Raw genomic sequence first — 17,865 nt, 5'->3', positions numbered from 1 at the left:
AACCCGCAGGAGGGAATAAATACTGAATAAAGGTTCTACTTGCAGCAACTGTTGTCTTGCACATCGACAAGGCATGAGTGTCTGTGCACACGCCGGTGCTGCTGTATGTCCCTGTCACAATGTGTTTGTCAGCAGGTCGTGTTATATCTTGGTGCAGTGACAGCATCAGTTAGCTGCCTGAGAGACATCAGAGATCATGTTCGCAGCGCCACCAGCAACAGAGGCTGAGAGTCGGAGTCGGCCACAGGGTCCGGGAGTGGATACTGTCAGGCGGCCCGGAGCAGGAGAAGTGCAGTGGCATATGCTGTCTGACAGGGAAACGCCTGGCTGTTGTTGAGCAGAGGGGAGAGACAGGCCGGTGGCCGATTGGAGTGACAGCTGTCAGGGCGTGTGTGTGTGTATGTGTGTGTGTGTGTGTGTGGTGTTCTACTGCTGTCTTCATGAGAACCAGTCTAAGCATTAGACCTCAGAAGTGAAGACAGTATTGCAAAGTGAAAGCATTTTGGGAGCTGGTTCTTTACTTTTTTAACAGGGTGGTTTAAGGTTAGAAGCCAGAAATTTGGTTTTGGTTAAAGTATAAGTACAAGGTAGTTTGAAGCTGAGGTGTAGTCATGCTTTAGTTTTTTCTTTCTTTTTAAGAACATATTTCACTATTTTCATGCAGAACAATCTATTCAAATTAAAGTTTCCTCCAGGCATGTTTAACATGTATATAAAATGCTGTAATTTGACTAATAATGTGTTATTATTATTATTTCAACGAGCAGAGAAACTTCCCACTTTCAGCAGATGAATGTGAAAACAGACTTCTGGTGTCAAACTGTGCACATACATCATTCTGCACAGCGAAGCTCAAACATTCAGCCGCAGGAACAAGAAAAAAACACATTTTTGAGTGGAGGAGGGCTTTAAATTAAAATGAAAGGAATGTGGTATCCTCCGCCAGAGTAACACACCGCATCTTATTGCAGGCAGGTGATATAAAGTGAATAATTAAGTAAGATTGAATTATACATAATCAAACTCTTAAATTAATCGATTACATACATTCACTTTTTTCTTAAATAGAAAGTCTCACAGAGTTTGCCAGTTGGCTTGTCAAAAATGTCATGTGTGGGGTTCTGCAGGGGCGGATTTGGACTTAAAGCCTCAGTATTTCTAAAATTCTGGTTGCAGCTCTGCTGCAGGATGAGAAAAGTTATAGTTAGTTGGTTTAGGACTTCGGTGTAAAGTAACAATTAGAATTAGTTTACACCACTACTGTAGTGATAACAATTCAGATTACAGAGGGCATTGATGTAGTCAGCGTATGCATAGAAGTAAATTCTTTCGGTCACATTTTTCTTATATTAATTAGTATTACGTACGTGACTCTGGGCTAATGAGGTGATTTTCCAGTGTGGGAGCTAAGTGAAATAAGTTTTGTTTTTCAGATAAAGAAAATCCTTTAACAGGAAACCTGTTGCACAAAATTCTTCCTATTTTTGTCTTCTCTTTGTCTTCTAACATTCCATAGTTTCACCTCCTCAGGCCTATAAAATTTATTAAAACAAGCAGCCAACAAAAAGAAGGTAAAAATCATCCTTAACGCTGTCATTTATTAAAATGCAAAAAGCAAAAAACATGGAGATTTGCTGATGTCATGCTTCAGATGACAGACCTGCTGTGTCCACCTCTGACCTCTTTACAGCACTACTTTCTTTCATCAAACCCCAGTCACACACATTTTTCTCAAATTAGCCACATTTAAAGATCTGCATTTGTTTCCTTAAGTTATGCGTGTAGTTATATTTCCATATAAAAGTACATTTCAATTTGTTTCAGGTCCTTAAAGTGCACTGCAGCGTCTCAGTTTTAGATACTGAGGAGGACCCACTGTGACAGTAATAACTAGACAGCGGGCTAAACTACGGAGCGCCGCCTCAGACAGGTGGACACTGGTGATAAGGAGATTTCCCAGCAGTCACAGTAGGTGACTGGAAATGTTGTTCTGTATACCTCAGTTGTTAAGAGCATGGCATTAAAGTTGCCAGGGCCAAAGATGTGATTCCTACCTGCACCAGTGTACTGTACAGAACTAAAGCATGCTTTGAATACAAGCAACCACTGACTATTATTTACTCATTGCAAGAAATATTTGCATTTGCATCAAGTTAAGGATAATTATCTCCTATTCTTCTTAAGCTAAGTTAAGTCAAAGCATCATCATGAACCTGCTTTGAACACAGTAAAGATAAAGTGTGACAGTCCACATGGAGAGAGAGACATGCAGGAAGAAGAAGGCATATCCGTCAGATTAACACACAGTAATGTCTTCCTGGTCTGGCTCCCAGCGTCAGTGATTTATCAATGCAAAGCTAATAGCATCAATATGAATCTAACTAAAAATCAATATTTCATTACCTAATTGTTAGCCGGAATGAAGAAGGATGATTGTATGAGACACCGTTTGAGAGCATCTGGAGTTCACAGAGACATCTGGAGGACAAACTCCAACAGTAACGGCACACTCGGTTACAACACACTTCTAAAGAAGAGGGGGGAAAAAAATCAATGGACGTGGTTTTAATGTGGTAAAACACTAACAACAAACAGACAAAATCCAGTGATTTGTTGTATAATGCTCCTGCGAGGTTAAAACCATGTTACAGCCTTACATTTTATCAAGCACATCGCCGCCAAAGCACCACACACACACACACACACACACACACACACACACACACACTACAGTCTGAACAATCCATTAAAAATACTAACCTTCCAAAAAGGCTCAGAGTCCCACACAAAGAAATCAAACCCAGACAGGCATCCCAGAGCTCCAGCATCCATCACTTACAAGTTGTTAAATAGAGTCTGTTGGCAAAAGTCAATATCATGCAATTTGGTGACAAAGAAGCAGCATAAAAATAAATTCAGGTTTAAAGCCCTCAGCTGCTTCGAAGTTGAGTCATCAAGTAAGTAAATCACAATGATGATTAAACTCCTGCTTCCTGAAACCTGCGACAAAAATGAATAATGTTTTCACTTAGATGTTATGTCTTCTAAAAGCTTAAATACGACCTAAAATATACTCATGTCTTGGATTATTTAAGTAACCACCATTGTAACAACTAGTACTGCATGATTTCCACCACTGCTTGCAAATACGTTTACTCAAGTACTGTACTTAAGTACAAATCTGAGGTACTTTTACATTTTATGCAACTTCATGTTTCTTTGTTCTCACAGGACGCCGCCGCTGCAAACATATGATGATCTTATAGAATATGATGCAGTGCTGTAGATTAAACTGCCCAACAGTACATAAAGTAGTTCAAATAAGCTCACAACACACACATTAATGCAGCAGTAATATTGATCCAAACACATGAAATATAATCGTAAAACACTGACAGGATCCATTTTTTCTAAATAACGAGGACATTGATACTTTAAATACATTTTGTGCTACATACTTATATATTTTCCACTTCAGCCAGGTTTTGAATGCTGGACTGTATTTTCACAGTGCAGTTCTCATACTTGAATAAAGGATCTGAACACTTCTCCCACCACAAGTTTTCACTTCTCTGGACTTTGGCCCTCTGGTTTCTACTACTCAGGTATGAGTACACAAGGTGAAATCAATTATTACAGCAGTAATAAACCTGCTGGACAGAGGACAAGCAACATCCTGGCTCCTTTAAAGGATAAGACTGGCATCAGTCTGCGCTCATCATAATTTCAAGAAATCTCTCGATGCTCTTCGACTTCCCCGCCCTGTCCTCGGCTCTGAGTCTCAGACCCAGACTTTCTAGTAACAACGTAAATCTTTAAGTGCAGCTCATGAATATATGGGCTGAATAATTCCCTAAAATAGCTGGGCACTGTAGCTTTTAGCAGGCATTACTTAAACTGGAGTAAATGGATCGTTCACTGGGGACTATTTTCCAATAAGGATTAATACACATTTGTTGCTATAGTGCATATTTACAGCAGCAGGTTGGTGTGTGTGGGATTCAGTCAAAATGTCAGTGGAACATGTCAGTTTGTGTAAACTGGAGTAATCCATCGCTGTGTTTGGTTTCTATGGTATTGGATGAAAAATAAAAGTAGAAAGAAAAATAAAGAAGATCCTTGAAAGTCTGAAATGTTGTGTTGTTCCTTTGTAGCAAGGGGAAGCACAAGAGCTGTTCATGTTTTCCATACATAGTAAGATAGTGGTATATATATATATAGTACACCTTTGGGTGATTTCCTTCAATGAAATATGTCTTCAGTTTATTGTTTCTGCCCTCCAGCTCTTCTTGATTTTCTCTTGTCAACATGAGGAAATAAAAAGCAGTGTGATTTAACCTCAGGTAATTTTTTATGTTTCAGCCATCACAGCTGTAATTACTTCTCTTTTACTCTTTCAGTTGTACAGAAGGCTCAATCAAAAACCATGTATCTAATGGTAAGACTGATCCTTCAAATTACGCCTCTTTCCACTTTATAGAGATTTCATTTCCTTTGAGTATCCAACACATGAAAATATCTCAATCTAAGCAGTTGCGTAAAATGTAATTTAGCCATAAAAGACATGATGAATGTTTACAGCATATGATTACTGTAGTTAACCGAAGCACCTGAATACCTTTTCACTTCAAAAGACACCACCGTATCTAAAGCTCCATACCTCCCTTACTGAAAATAATTATGCAACATTAAACTATAATACGGTGTAATTAAAGCGTGTGGTTAAGGTGCACATAAACCATACATTTCATCTCGCTCTTGAACTGTGATGTTGTGTAATTCACCATCGTCCTACGTATCACCCATTGTGCTTCCTTCAGCAGTTCCTGCAAGGGTGAGAAAGGAGACCAGTTGCAATAAGTTCTTAAAGTCAGGGACAACAGGTAATTGAGGCAGTGTGACACTGAAACAAAGCAGGAAATCATTTTTTTGTGCCACAGTTTCTAACGCATATGGCAGAAACTATAAAAGGACTCAAAGTAAAGTCTTTTTTTCAGACTGTATAAGAAGAACAGATTTCAAAGTGTGACTTTATTTTTACATTTTGCGATAAAGACTGATGGGAGCTAAATATAATGGAGGTTACTCCCACTTACCCTCTAAGCTTCTTTGCTCATTCTTTGCAAGTTAACAGGTTGGAACACCATAACAAAATAGTGACAAACAAAAGCCATGTGTGGTTCAGTGAACGCTCCTCATCACTTAATGTTTGGAAAAAAAAAAAAAAGACCCTCTCACTGCAGGGTTGTCCTGTAGTTTGTACTATTGAGACAGTTGGAAGCTGCAGCCTTTAAAATGAGGGCATGCTGACATTCATTCTCCTGACCTGGCATCATGCAGGAAGCCCAGAAAATTAGACAGCTGGTCATCCCAATTCAAAGCACTCACGTGAGGCAAAAAGCCAAAACATTTTCAGCGATTGCGTCTTTTAAGGTTTCATTGAGCAGTCGATCAAACGGCGCAGAGTTTGTTTGCCTCTTGCACTGCTGGAAAAACGTGTTTTCTGTTTAAACAAGTGCAGATCTGCAGCTACGATGCAGCTTCCTGTAGCACTTATCATTTATTTAGGACAACGTGTGAGTCTTTCCAAACATACAGTTAGCCTGCTTCACCTAAAGGAAACTCCAGAACAGAGACGCATTGCTTATACATAATTTGGCCCTTAAAGGAACAATATAAGGAACATCTGTGGCAAAATAAAGAGTAACCTGGCTACAAGTCTGAATATGAGAGAGTCTATCTGCGTTATCAAAGACCTTGAAGGTATCACAGTCATATACTGCAGCTGTTACAAAGACTGAGAGGATATTATCTCGATGGTGCCAAAATAAATCTCTCAGGTAAAGGTATTATTTGTTGTGTCAAAGATCTTACCGCACAGCGACACTTGTTAATGCTTTTGTAATTTATGAAATGGTTATTTACAGGCTTTGAATCTGTAGCACGCGGCGGAAAGAGGGGCTTTGGTTTAATTACTGTGGAGCAAAGTACATGACAAGGCCCAGGAACTGGAAAGAAGCCAGATCCCTCCACTGTCGGGCACTAATAACACATCACAGTGACAGAGATGCGCCTCCTCTATACCTTGCTGTATCGATCTCCCATCTCGCTGTTAATAGTGCTGTTAAACACCAGCTCTCGGCTCTTTACTGTGTCCAAGCCCACTTAACAATAAAACTCCCCCTCCGCTTACCTTTTAAAATGCCTCAGGTAGTGAGACAGCCGTGGGCAAAACTGTCGACCGTGGTGTTACGGATTCACCTGCCTGCGGGATAACAGGTTCGCATCTGTAGTCCCTTAAATGTGTCTTAATTAAAGCAAACATGTGTTGCGCGCATCGATTTGCTTACCGGATGATCTGCTCCTGTTTAATTTATCTGTGTGATACAACATGGAGGGAAGCAGAATAATTCAGACGATGTCGGTGCACTCGAGTCACATGGCGCGATGTTCACTTCGCATTCTTGACTACTGCAAATGATCTGCCAATCATATGACATTTAATCAAAGAGCTGAGCTGTCAATCACTGCCTATTTGTGGATGTAGGAGATTGATCGGTGTATCTGGGAAATCTGAAACGTTGTACCATGTAAGAGGATCCCTATATGCTATTACATAATGTGTATAAGCGGCCTTGAACTACTCGTAATGTGTGCTAGCAGCAAGGCTAGATGGTGATGTTGGTCAGTCAATTGGCTCACCACTTTTCCTCACCAACTGTTGGATGGACTGCCATTAAATGAAGGGATCCTCATGGGATAAAACCTCCTGACTGTGGTGATTCCAAGCTTTAAACTCCAGGGCTAAAAAAAATGAAGCCAGCGCAGAAGTGCCAAAAACTGCATTTCCTCAAATGGCCACTTGAGGCTGGCTCCAAAAGGGAGTCAATCCCCATAGACCCCCATACTTAAATGGGCAGTTTTACAGCAGAATTAAACATGTTTTCAGACTGGTACAAAAAAAAGACGCTTTGAGTGATAGCTAGCCGCTAGGTTACAGCGATTAGCCTTTATTTGGCCCGCCTCAGCTTCACCCGCACTCCACCTCGTTGCCCATTTTTGGATTGGTCGGGAGTGTGGTGGTGTCAGGCACTGCCAAGATGGCGATGGCCAGAGCCACTGACACCGAGCTTCACAATGACTCTTCAGTGTCATCATGGGTCACATCATGATATGTATATTTTATACGGTCTGTGGGTGACCACCTGACTTTTCTAGTGCCACCATGAGTAAAACATCTCAACAAACAACACTTGCCATTTGTACTTTTCTCCAATACATCAGATAATTACAATGCTAATAATTCAGCTGTACTGTGGTTAGCGCTAATTAACTAATGTTAGCATACCAAACTAAGTGTGCTTGGTAGCATGTTGACATTAGCATGTAGAGCAAAGCATCGCTGGGCCTAAACCTTGAGCCTTGCAGAGACACTAGCATGGCTGCAGACACTTAGCTTAAGAAGTTTTAATGCCTCATTTTCTCCACCAAACATCACGAGAACGGCAGATTGATATTAAAACAGCCTTTTCTGATCTTATTTTACCCTGCACAGTAACAGCTGTTTGAGAACAAGTCGCTAAAAAACACACAAAAGAGTCAGATGTTGTGCAAAACAGAGCTTTAAAGAAGAAATGGCACCAGTTCTCTGACGGTAAGGTTTCAAATATCATTCACATGAGCATCAAACATTCCTACTTGTGCTAAATGAGCGTGTTCAGGCAGTAAACAGCGCATTAAGTAATTGCTGACGTGGGAGGAGATGGAGGAGTACGTCTAAGGCAAACAATTGCTGCCCATGTAGCAGACGTCCGGAGGGAGTCCAAGTCTTTAGTCAAGGACTTGTGTTATATTAGTTGAACGATATAAAACATGACAAAATGCCTACTCAAAGAGAATCAAAGACTCTCAACCCTTCCCACGGGGACTTCTATATAGGGCAAGAGCTCCTCGCTTCTCTCGCTCTGCCTCTCTCTCTCCTGGGTGGTGTGTAGGCATTGTCAGAACCAGGCTCTAAAACCTCCCCCATCCACAAACAACCACCACGAGCATTTGTAGCAACATGGCAACAACATTTTCCTCCACCACTGAAACAAACCAGAGAAAATCTGAACGTTGCCGCCTATATTTTATGGTGGTGTAATACAAGTTCCACATGGCTGCAACACGGCATGGCATAAAATTACTTTGGCTAAACTATAATTAACCAAAATCTTGGTTTGGATCCCGTCTTCCTGGTGCAACCCAGCAAAGAGGAGGTAGGGCAAAGAAATTTGTCACAATTTGCCAACCTTTTGTCACAAATCTACACTGCAGATTAAACAAACTCTGCATGAGTCTGCCTTGAGCGTGCTGAGATTAGACAGACAAAAACTGATGCATTCTTAGAGGGGGGGTGTTTGTGCTTTGAAACTTTTTTGATAGCGTGCGAGCGTAGCTCCTTTTGAGCAGGAAAAACAACATTTGAGTAACTAAACAGGAGCATAAGTGCGATGTTTGTTGTTTTTGATTTCGCTGATGCCTCAGGAAGGAATCTCGAGCTTTGGCAGCAGAGCTTTGAAGAGAGTTTTCTTAAAGGTGCGCGGTGCTTTTTCTCGTCTCAAAACGGCGTCTGATTTTTATTCATCCTGCTAATGCCACGTATCAGGCGCTCAAATAAGAAACAAACACACACACTCTCACACACACACACACGTAGACATGCTTAGATCAGAGAAATGATAAGACAGAATATACAGTGGGCCTATAAGACTAGATATGTTCATACATGAGCCAGAAGGAGAAGTCAGCAAGCTTTTTACTGCTCTTTGGTCTTTTCCACACGGCTTCACATTATTTTACATTGCATGTTAAAAGTTGGTATGCTGGGCGGCAATCATGAACTGCTACATCCGCACTCTGAGTCCTTCGCAGTATGTCAACCCTACAATGTGTCTCCCCTCATCTCACATTGTCAGCTAGAGAATAAAGTCATAATAAAAAGGATAAATGACTCTTTTCATTCCAGCTAAATCTCAAGACTCAGTTTTAGTTGTCTGAACTGAAAAAATTAAGATAGCTGACATGTCCACGTACCATGCTTTTCAGGAGCTTTCAACACATTTTCCTCAGAGGATGAAACTCAATCGGCTGAATATGAGATGTGGTTCCACAGCTCCATAAAAAGATAATCAGTAAAGCTTGAGTTAAGGTTTTTGTTTGTCTGTTTTTGTTTGTCAGACTTTTCCTCAAAATTGTACCTTATGCCTGACAATTAAAATGTTTTCAGCATATAAACTGACGAGCTAAAAGATTTTGTGACAGAGGTGTTCAGTGCATGTACGAATCTTTAATCTGACTTAACTGAATCGTCACTGACAGAAGTGGCAGCTTTTAGCAGAGGTGGTCCTTGCTGGAGATGCACGAGCTTACTGAAAGTCAGTGAAAGCCTCCAAAATAGTGCAAACAGTTGGCTGCAGAGTAATCAGTGCTTATATGTAGACTGAGATTTGCACTGAACTGAATGCAACAGTTTGAAGCAGCAACAGACTGAACCTTCACTGAACAGAGGGCTGAACGTCAGGTGATGCGTTCACTTACTGACGTACACACTGAAGGGCATTTGAATTGAGAAGCTTTGATTGGGGGGAACAGTGAACAAACTATGCAGCCTGTGACTATAATCTTTTGAACTGAACTGAAAGAAATGATCGCTCTATTCTGTGATGTGAGAAACAACATGGAAACATGGAAGCATGTCCAACCAGCTAGGTTGAACCACAAATCGTGTTAAAAAGCACCTGCTGGCATCACGTTGCACAATCAATCATAAAGATCTAGATTTATTTGTTACCTTCTTGTCAAAAATGACATAAAACCATGCATTTGCTCTGCATTTCCTGCAAATATGTCCTTTTGACCTAGCTGTAAAATGCTGCTGAACATACTGTTTCAAGGTATTGCGCAATAAACTGACCCCCCCCAATAATGTGTTATTCATCACTGCGGTGAGTCCTGGCTGTAAAACTCAGGTGTTCATGACTGTGTTCATGTAGTGTTACCAAATGATTCATAAACTGTGCTGAGTCTGCACTTTGGCTGAATGTGGACATTTTTCTCCTGAAATGTTCGCTATAATAGCTCCGCTCTGAATTACAGCGTTGCTGAAGGTGGCAATCATGTTGCCAAATTAGTCATCGTAATTTGACAAAGAAGGAGAGATGACAGAGAATGACAACACGAGTCTCTCTTGAACAGAAAAAAGAATCCAGTTGCACTCTTACACAAAAGCTGCACATTTCTCTCTGCCTCCCTCAAACACACACACTCTCTTCAGTGCTCCTGCAAATCAATAGACAGTAACTGGTTTTTAACTGTTTAACTGTTTCTATCAATACCGAAGGTGTCGCAGCTGTAGTTTATCTTTGTTTCTCCATCGATTTATCTGAAATGACTCAGCCGAGAGATGAAAAGTGAAGGAAGGCTTGGCTCTCGGATCCGTCATGCTTTTCATTTCAAGTTCCTGAAAGTCGTTTCATCTGAAAGGCCGGGAGAGAAACGTCCACTGACGTCAGAGGGCGTAAAATTAATAACTTCACAGTGTAAGATGGAGCCATTGAACACATGAACACATTTGTCTCGGTGAGAAGGTGAGTGTGATTTAGCTGCAATAGCTTCTGAAATAATTATTGAGCGAAGGGTCTAATGTGTAAAAAATGTCGCAAGTTTCATCAAACTGGATCAGATCAAATCAAGGTGAAATAAATACTGAATGTTAAGTCGAAGTAGTTTCAGAGGAATATCGATCTGCTGGCAAGCACGTAAAAGGAAACAGCTGTTAATAATCTGTATCCTGTCAGAGCTGCGATGTACAAAAACTGATTTACAGTACTGGCCCTCATTATGAAGATGTCCGTGTTGCCTGTTCACATGACTTTTCAGCCTTTCTGCCGCACAAGAAAACAGCTTTGAACTTCTTTTTTTTTCTTAACAGATGGAGACGTGTGAAGTTATTGTAAATCCACACGTGACTAATATGAAAACTAATAAACTTGTGGATTTGCGTCAGAGGAAAACAAGTGAGGAGAAGTTAAACACAGCTAACTTTGTTCATTTTCAACTGATTTTGCAGCAGTTTATAAATGCCGTCTGAGTCATGCAGCTGTTACTAACAGATAGTGATGTTGACAAGTTGAGGATTGATGTTGAATAAAAGACTATCATTGTTGTCTGCGTGCGTGCGCTACTGTTGTTTGTTGTCTTGCCTGGCTCATAACACAAAGCATGCTCTATCCACCAAGAGTCATGATGCCCCATAATGTTTTTATTTATTCACTGGTCCTTCAAGCTGAGCATAGAATAGATACCTGAGGCTGCGTCCTTTGCAGCAGGAGCTTATTGCGTGTCACGGTGATTTAATGTGAGTGAGATCTTTGGTTTTTTTTAGTGAGTATTCAAAGTTCAGATTGCAGTCCTTTGATACATCAAACTCAAATGTTGGAGTCATTCAACAGTAAACTAAAAGAGCAACAGGATGATGATGTTCATGAACATTTGTGTCGTCGACTGTGCAAGCAGATTATCGCAATCCATATTCAAGTATATTGTTAAGTGGCGACCTCTAGTGGCTGTAGCAATTATGACGGGAGCAAAGGAGGAAGTCAGGTGACGTGGTATGAAGAGCAAGAAAGTCCACATTCGGAGGAAGGTGGGGCGGATGGATAACACAGGACTATCACCCAGGAGATCACTGATTGTGTCCCATGTGAGACGTAAAGTTAACATGAACCTAACCAAGTAGTTTTGGTGCCTAAACAGACCGGTCAACCTGCCAGGATTCTCTCAGATATCACCCTCTTCTCCTGCTGTCCTCCTGTTTGAATATTTTCAAACAAATCTCTAGTATTTTGAACCTTTTATATAAAAAAGAAAAAAGAAAGCTTGGCTCTAACACTGACAGTGGGAGTACCCGCCTATTTGTTGTGTTTGCTACATTCCCCTCCGGTCCAGCAGGTGGCAGTATGTAAAACATTAGCTGTGACATTTCATGATGTGAGAGGGCTGGAGTACCTAAAAGTTTGTGCAAGTATCTGCACTTAATGAAGAGCAACGTCATGCTTTTTGTAAAAAATGCCACATATAGGGAAAAGTGAAAAATCCGCCAAGCATCTGCCTGCCCATTGCCTCTGCCAATGACTGTATCTATTCAGTTTATCGGTATCACCGGGTTGGTGTTGTTCCTGCAGCATCAGAATTAATGTTGCTGCAGGACCATCATTGCAACTGACCAAAGACTGACAAAGTCCACAGAGAGCAGGTCTTGGTGGACGAATGGGTCAATCACAGGGCTTCACCCTGGAGACTGGGGTTTGTGTCCTGTGTGGAGCTTAGTGTTACATTGTTGACTTGCTATTTTTAGACTTAGTTCATTTATTATTTCAGTCTTCTGATACGGTATGGTTACGTTTAGGCAACAATACTGCTTGGTTAGGTTTAGGAAAAGATCATGGCTTTCACAAAACTTCTCCCATGTGCCTATGTTTCTGCAAAGCTTTGACTTCAGAACAGCGACATCACAAAAGCAACATAATAACGATGTTATAGGATCACCAACATGGTGACATCAGATCCTGCATATTTATACCAACACTTCCATCTCATTTCAGAATCACCCTCTCCTACCAATTGCCTCTCAAAACCACAAATGAAGCATAATGTATAAGTGATGTGTTCATATCCTCCAAGTACTGCATATTTAAACTAAGTGCTGAGTTTATATACCATTCTGTGTTTTCATTTCTATAATGCAGGAACGTTCACAGTCTTTCACATTCAACCAGGACTCCGACCACCGACTGTAGCCACTTAATGTAGGAACTAGTCAACTCAAGCCTTGTTGCTCTGAGATCTTAAAGTGAGTGGCTGCCTCGTGGTGATTTTTGTCGAAATGTGAGGGGTACGTGAACAGTGGTAAGGGTGGTGGACAGCACAGGGTGAGTGTTGACAGATTTGTGGCTAAATGTAAGCAAACGGTGGCAGTTAACGATATTAATCATCATAATGTTAACGATGTGAGGACGAAGGTCTGCCTGCAGCGTAGCGGCCTGTTGCTGGTTGTTTTGGGAGTTGTTGGCAATCGACATATTCAGTCGTTGGTATGAGGATGTGTTGAGCTTTGCAGAATCTTTAACATTTTGATGGTTCAGATGCGGTGAAAACGGAAAAGTGGAAAAAGCGACTTTTAGTTCCTCTTTGACGTTCCTGGAACTTCATGGTCAAAGAGTGCTCATGATTTACACTAAATCCCCTCCAGCGATCACTGTTTCACTGTCCAATATTTCACTCTCAGAGCTCAGGAACTCACTGTATGTTGCCTGTTTCTGGGACAACATTAATACATTAGCTCTCTCGTAACATTGCGAGGGATTATGCTAGAAATGTCCTCCAAATTCAATCTGGTGTGTTTGCACAGAAAAAAAAACCCCAGCAGGTTCTCAACCAAGAAGAAGGAGCCGATTATGTGCTGGGATCACATGCCACAATATACCATTAGCGAAGAGTGTCATGTGTTAAGTTGCATTTTTCGTATGTTTTTTTTTTCTTTACTTGTTTTGAGCAGTTGTGCCTTCTCTATAGAGCTTGACTCACAAGCTTCTCCATCTGTTGTGTATGCAGTGAGCATACTGCCACTTGCTTTCAATGCTATATTAACTGTGTTTTGACTATCTTTAAAAGGACACCATACTGTGTTTTGTTTGGAGCGTTCTTCTGGTCTTATTTAAGGGTGCAGCAACAACTGTCTCCTAATGCTGCTGCAGTTCCTGCCGGTCACCAACAGAGGCTGATAAAAGTCATGGCTGACCTTGTGTCCTGCGGAGCACATAGTGATACAGTGCTGAGTACATTAAGGTAATGTGATATTTCCAGTCTGTTGTTTGTCCTGCACTGGTTCCAATCTCTCTCCAGCTTTCCTTCAATTGTCTCCAGTTTAATTGCTTTACTGCCCCCTGAATACCCTTCTCTCTTTTACACACACACACACACACACACACACACACACACACACACACACACACACACACACACACACACACACACACACACACACACACACACACACACACACACACACACACACACACACACTTCCTTTGGCCTGGAGTCAGGCAGGGCAGCTGCAAAAGGCCTCACCAATGCGGGCTGACGAGAAGTGACAGCTCTCTGTATCACTCCCTGGCACTGACAACTGACAGATGGATACCACTCACACACACTGCAGGGGGAGAGAGAGAGAGACAGACAGAGACAGAGAGCGAGCGAGAGAGCGAGAGAGAGAGAGAGAGCGAGAGAGAGAGAATGATTCTCCAGCATTATTCTCTTTTTATGGGGCTGTTGTGTGATTGAGCGCCGGGTAGAAAAACAGGCTCATGTCATGCCAACCTTGAGCTCCTTTCTCTTCTCGGGCACAAACACACATGTGAACACACCTCACATACAGAGTAAAGAGGTCATGACGATAGCTATGACAGTCGGACGGTCAAGAAGGAAAGATACGAAAACACATATATAAATTAAATTAAAATTAAGAGCAAATTAAGAACACATCTTCACCAATGTGGCAACACATGAGCAGCATTTAGAAAAAACCCTGCAAAGTTTCAAAAAACAACCAAACACAGAAAAGAGGCACAGACAACCACAAAAACTGTTTCTAGGGGACATTAAAAAGAGATGAACCAACCAGGTCCCAGCTGATACACAATAACTGTCCCACTGGAAAATCTTAATTGGACTAATTCTCCAGCACCTTTTATCAGAGGTCACTTCAGTGCGCATTGAGCTCTCGCAGCCGCCGTACATGCCTTCTTATATTAAAAACACATTCATAAGTGCTCCTTGTTTTCTTGATTACACACATGCCAGATGTTTAGCATGTTGTCACTGATGCGAATATGCTGCTTGATTGACACCGACACGTCAACAACTTGTGAATGTGGAGATATTTACAGTTGTCAGTTCTGACACTTTGGAGAAACTATGTGAATTCATCAAAGCGTCACATGACGAGATGCTGATCTTTCTGACACCCGAGAGGCCAAACATGCTATTTTTCTCTGCACTGATGTTGTTCACATGTGGTTACAATTTTTAATTCATATATTCACTGTGTCTGCAAAACAGGATAAAATAGATGTCCATATGTTCTTAAGTTTAGCATAAACAAGCCTTTAAAAAAGTGAAGTGACTAATAGTGTGAATATTTTGTGAGGGAGTTTAAGATGTTGTTTTAGTTCCTATGGTGTAATATTTTACATTTTCAATGCATTATTGGCGTCTGTTGGAGAGGTATGAGGTTTTTCGGTGAGTGGAAACATTCTCTGCTTTATATCGAGTTATTTTTCTTCTTTGTTGGGATGTTTTTTGTATATTACTCAGACAATTCAATAAAGGAAATGATCTAAAGTAAACAGAGTGAAAGAGAGGAACAGGCACATTTACAGCTGGCTGGAGAAGATCTCTCTGCTCTGCCGTTGACAAATGCTGATTGGCTTGTTGGCTCCTACCTGTTTTCCTGACATTGCCAATAATGAAAATTGAAAATAAAGTTAAGATAATGGAAGCAATGCATTTTGCACCATGTCTGTATCATCATGCATCAAAATCAAGAGTTTAAGCGCAGCAGTATCAAACTTTGGCTGGCACATTTTACCAGCTCCATCTCACTGCTGCAGAGCGACGACAGGCTGCAAATATTAGATTATGTTACATTATGTTCATTTGGCAGATGCCTTTGTACAGAGACATTCATTTTCCTCCATACACATGGGTGGGAGAAATTCTCAATTACATGTGCATACACGTCATTAATAGCTCACTTTACCCACTGAGCCACAGCTTTAGATTTCAGCTTTAGATAAGAACCAAAAGAAAGGGCAGCGATTCCTAGACTTTGGTCTGCAGCTCAAGTTGCAGGTTACAAATCCTCTCATGTTAAAAAATCTGCAAAAGCATCATGGACAGAGAAGGTTTTCACTCCATTTCAGCCATTTCAGCTGAAACAATTAGTTCATTTATCAACTGGCAGAAAATAATCTGCAACTATTCTGAATCGAGTAGTCATTGAAATCATCTTTTCAAGCAAAAATGCCCACAGTGCTGGTTCTTAACCAGTGAATATTTGCTGATTTTCTCTGTTTCATACAACTACAGAGCAAATCCATCAAAACATCTCATCGTGGACTCTGGGATGAACAGCTTTCACTATTTTCTGACATTTTTTGGACAGAAGGATGAAGGAAAGGATTCACCGATTGTTAGCTGCAGCCTTGTTTGCTGTGTTGTTATTTTGTGGGTCTCAGCTACAGGGAGTGGACAAAAAGCTGGGAACACCTGACAACAGGAGCATGAGCACCAAGACTTCGCTGTTTCAGTCATGTCAGTGTTGACCTCGTTGATTTCAGGCTGCTCCTTCAGAAGAACAGAGAGGCCTCCGGTATCCTGACAGCTTGCACTCTGTGCTTCAATGCATCTTTCTTTTCTATATTAAATGATCATGAGGTTTCTGGCATGGTTGGAATTCTCTGAAAACTTCTCTGAAAAAGGCCATTTTCTGCAATTATGCATCGCTCTGGTTTATATTCCAGATGCTTCATAAGTCGAAAAGTCAAAGTTTAAAGTAAACGGTGCAGGACATAAATCATGTTGCAGATATTCAGGAAGAATGTAGAAAAAAAAAAAAAACTCAAGCTGTTTTTCACAGTTTGTAGAAAGAGAAAAAAACACATCATGTGCCTGCAGATTCCAGCTTATTGCCTGAGTCACAAAACAAATCTATTTTCACCTCAGTTGTTTGGCTTGGTCGTATTCACATGAGAATCAATAGCCAGGCGGTGATCGCGGTGGCGAATGACTCAACTGTGCAGAAAAGTGGAGAGTGAGAAATGGGGAGGATGAAAGGAAATATTGTGGCAGTAAAGGGAATCCCAGCGGAATAACGCTAAGCAGACACAAATCAAAATCAGAATGGACACTGCGAGTGCCTCCAGTAATATGAATATCACCTCAGAGCTCCCGCCTTTCTGCATCTTCTCCTAACTGTAAAACGCACCTTAAAAAAAAAAAAAAATGCAGTTTCCCTCTGAACAACAGAACATTAAATTAAAAGTCTCCTCTCAAATCCGTCAGCGTGACTGCCGTAAACCACCGTCTACTCCGAGAAATCAAATTTTACACTTAACTCCGAGAGCCACGCGGGGAGAAGCTGGCATTCAAGTGCAACGTGCTCAGACTTGATTTTAAGTTGGCACACACTAAGCATCCGCGCTGAGTCTGATTGAACTAATAAGCTCATGCCTGAAACCTTAAGTGACACTCTAAAATAGCAACAGTGTCAAGCCTCAAATGGGCGACGCCACACCAAGGCGATGATGACATGAGCATTGTGTATAGGAGGTGAAGAGTATGGTAATGTTGTCAGCGCACCCCGAGGCCTCCGAGCCATCATACAGCAAAAACAAGAACCTCGGCAGTGCGCTGTCTCGTTACCGGCTGGCACATATTCTGTCAGTCTTCCTAATGCCAGACTGCTGCTCTGATTACTTCCTCTCCACTTCCTGCATCCCTCACAGACTGCTTGACCTTTTGTAATTACGTAAAATGATATTTATTTCGCTCTTTCTGGAGGGTAAATCTCCGAACATGAAAACTTGTGATCATGATAGCTCGAGTCTCATGTGATCATCACAACTACGGTCTCTCATGAGCGTGATTGCTAGTGTGTTGATAGCTAAAGGCAGCTTGTTTTTCTTGGAGAGGACGGAGTCTGATGAGTTTGAATCTCAGCCAGGAGGGGTGGACTTAAAGAGGCAGGGGACTCTGCTGCTGTCT

This window comes from Chelmon rostratus, chromosome 16, assembly GCF_017976325.1.
Source record: "Chelmon rostratus isolate fCheRos1 chromosome 16, fCheRos1.pri, whole genome shotgun sequence".
Taxonomy (NCBI): Eukaryota; Metazoa; Chordata; class Actinopteri; order Chaetodontiformes; family Chaetodontidae; genus Chelmon; species Chelmon rostratus.
This window is presented reverse-complemented; position numbering follows the sequence as displayed.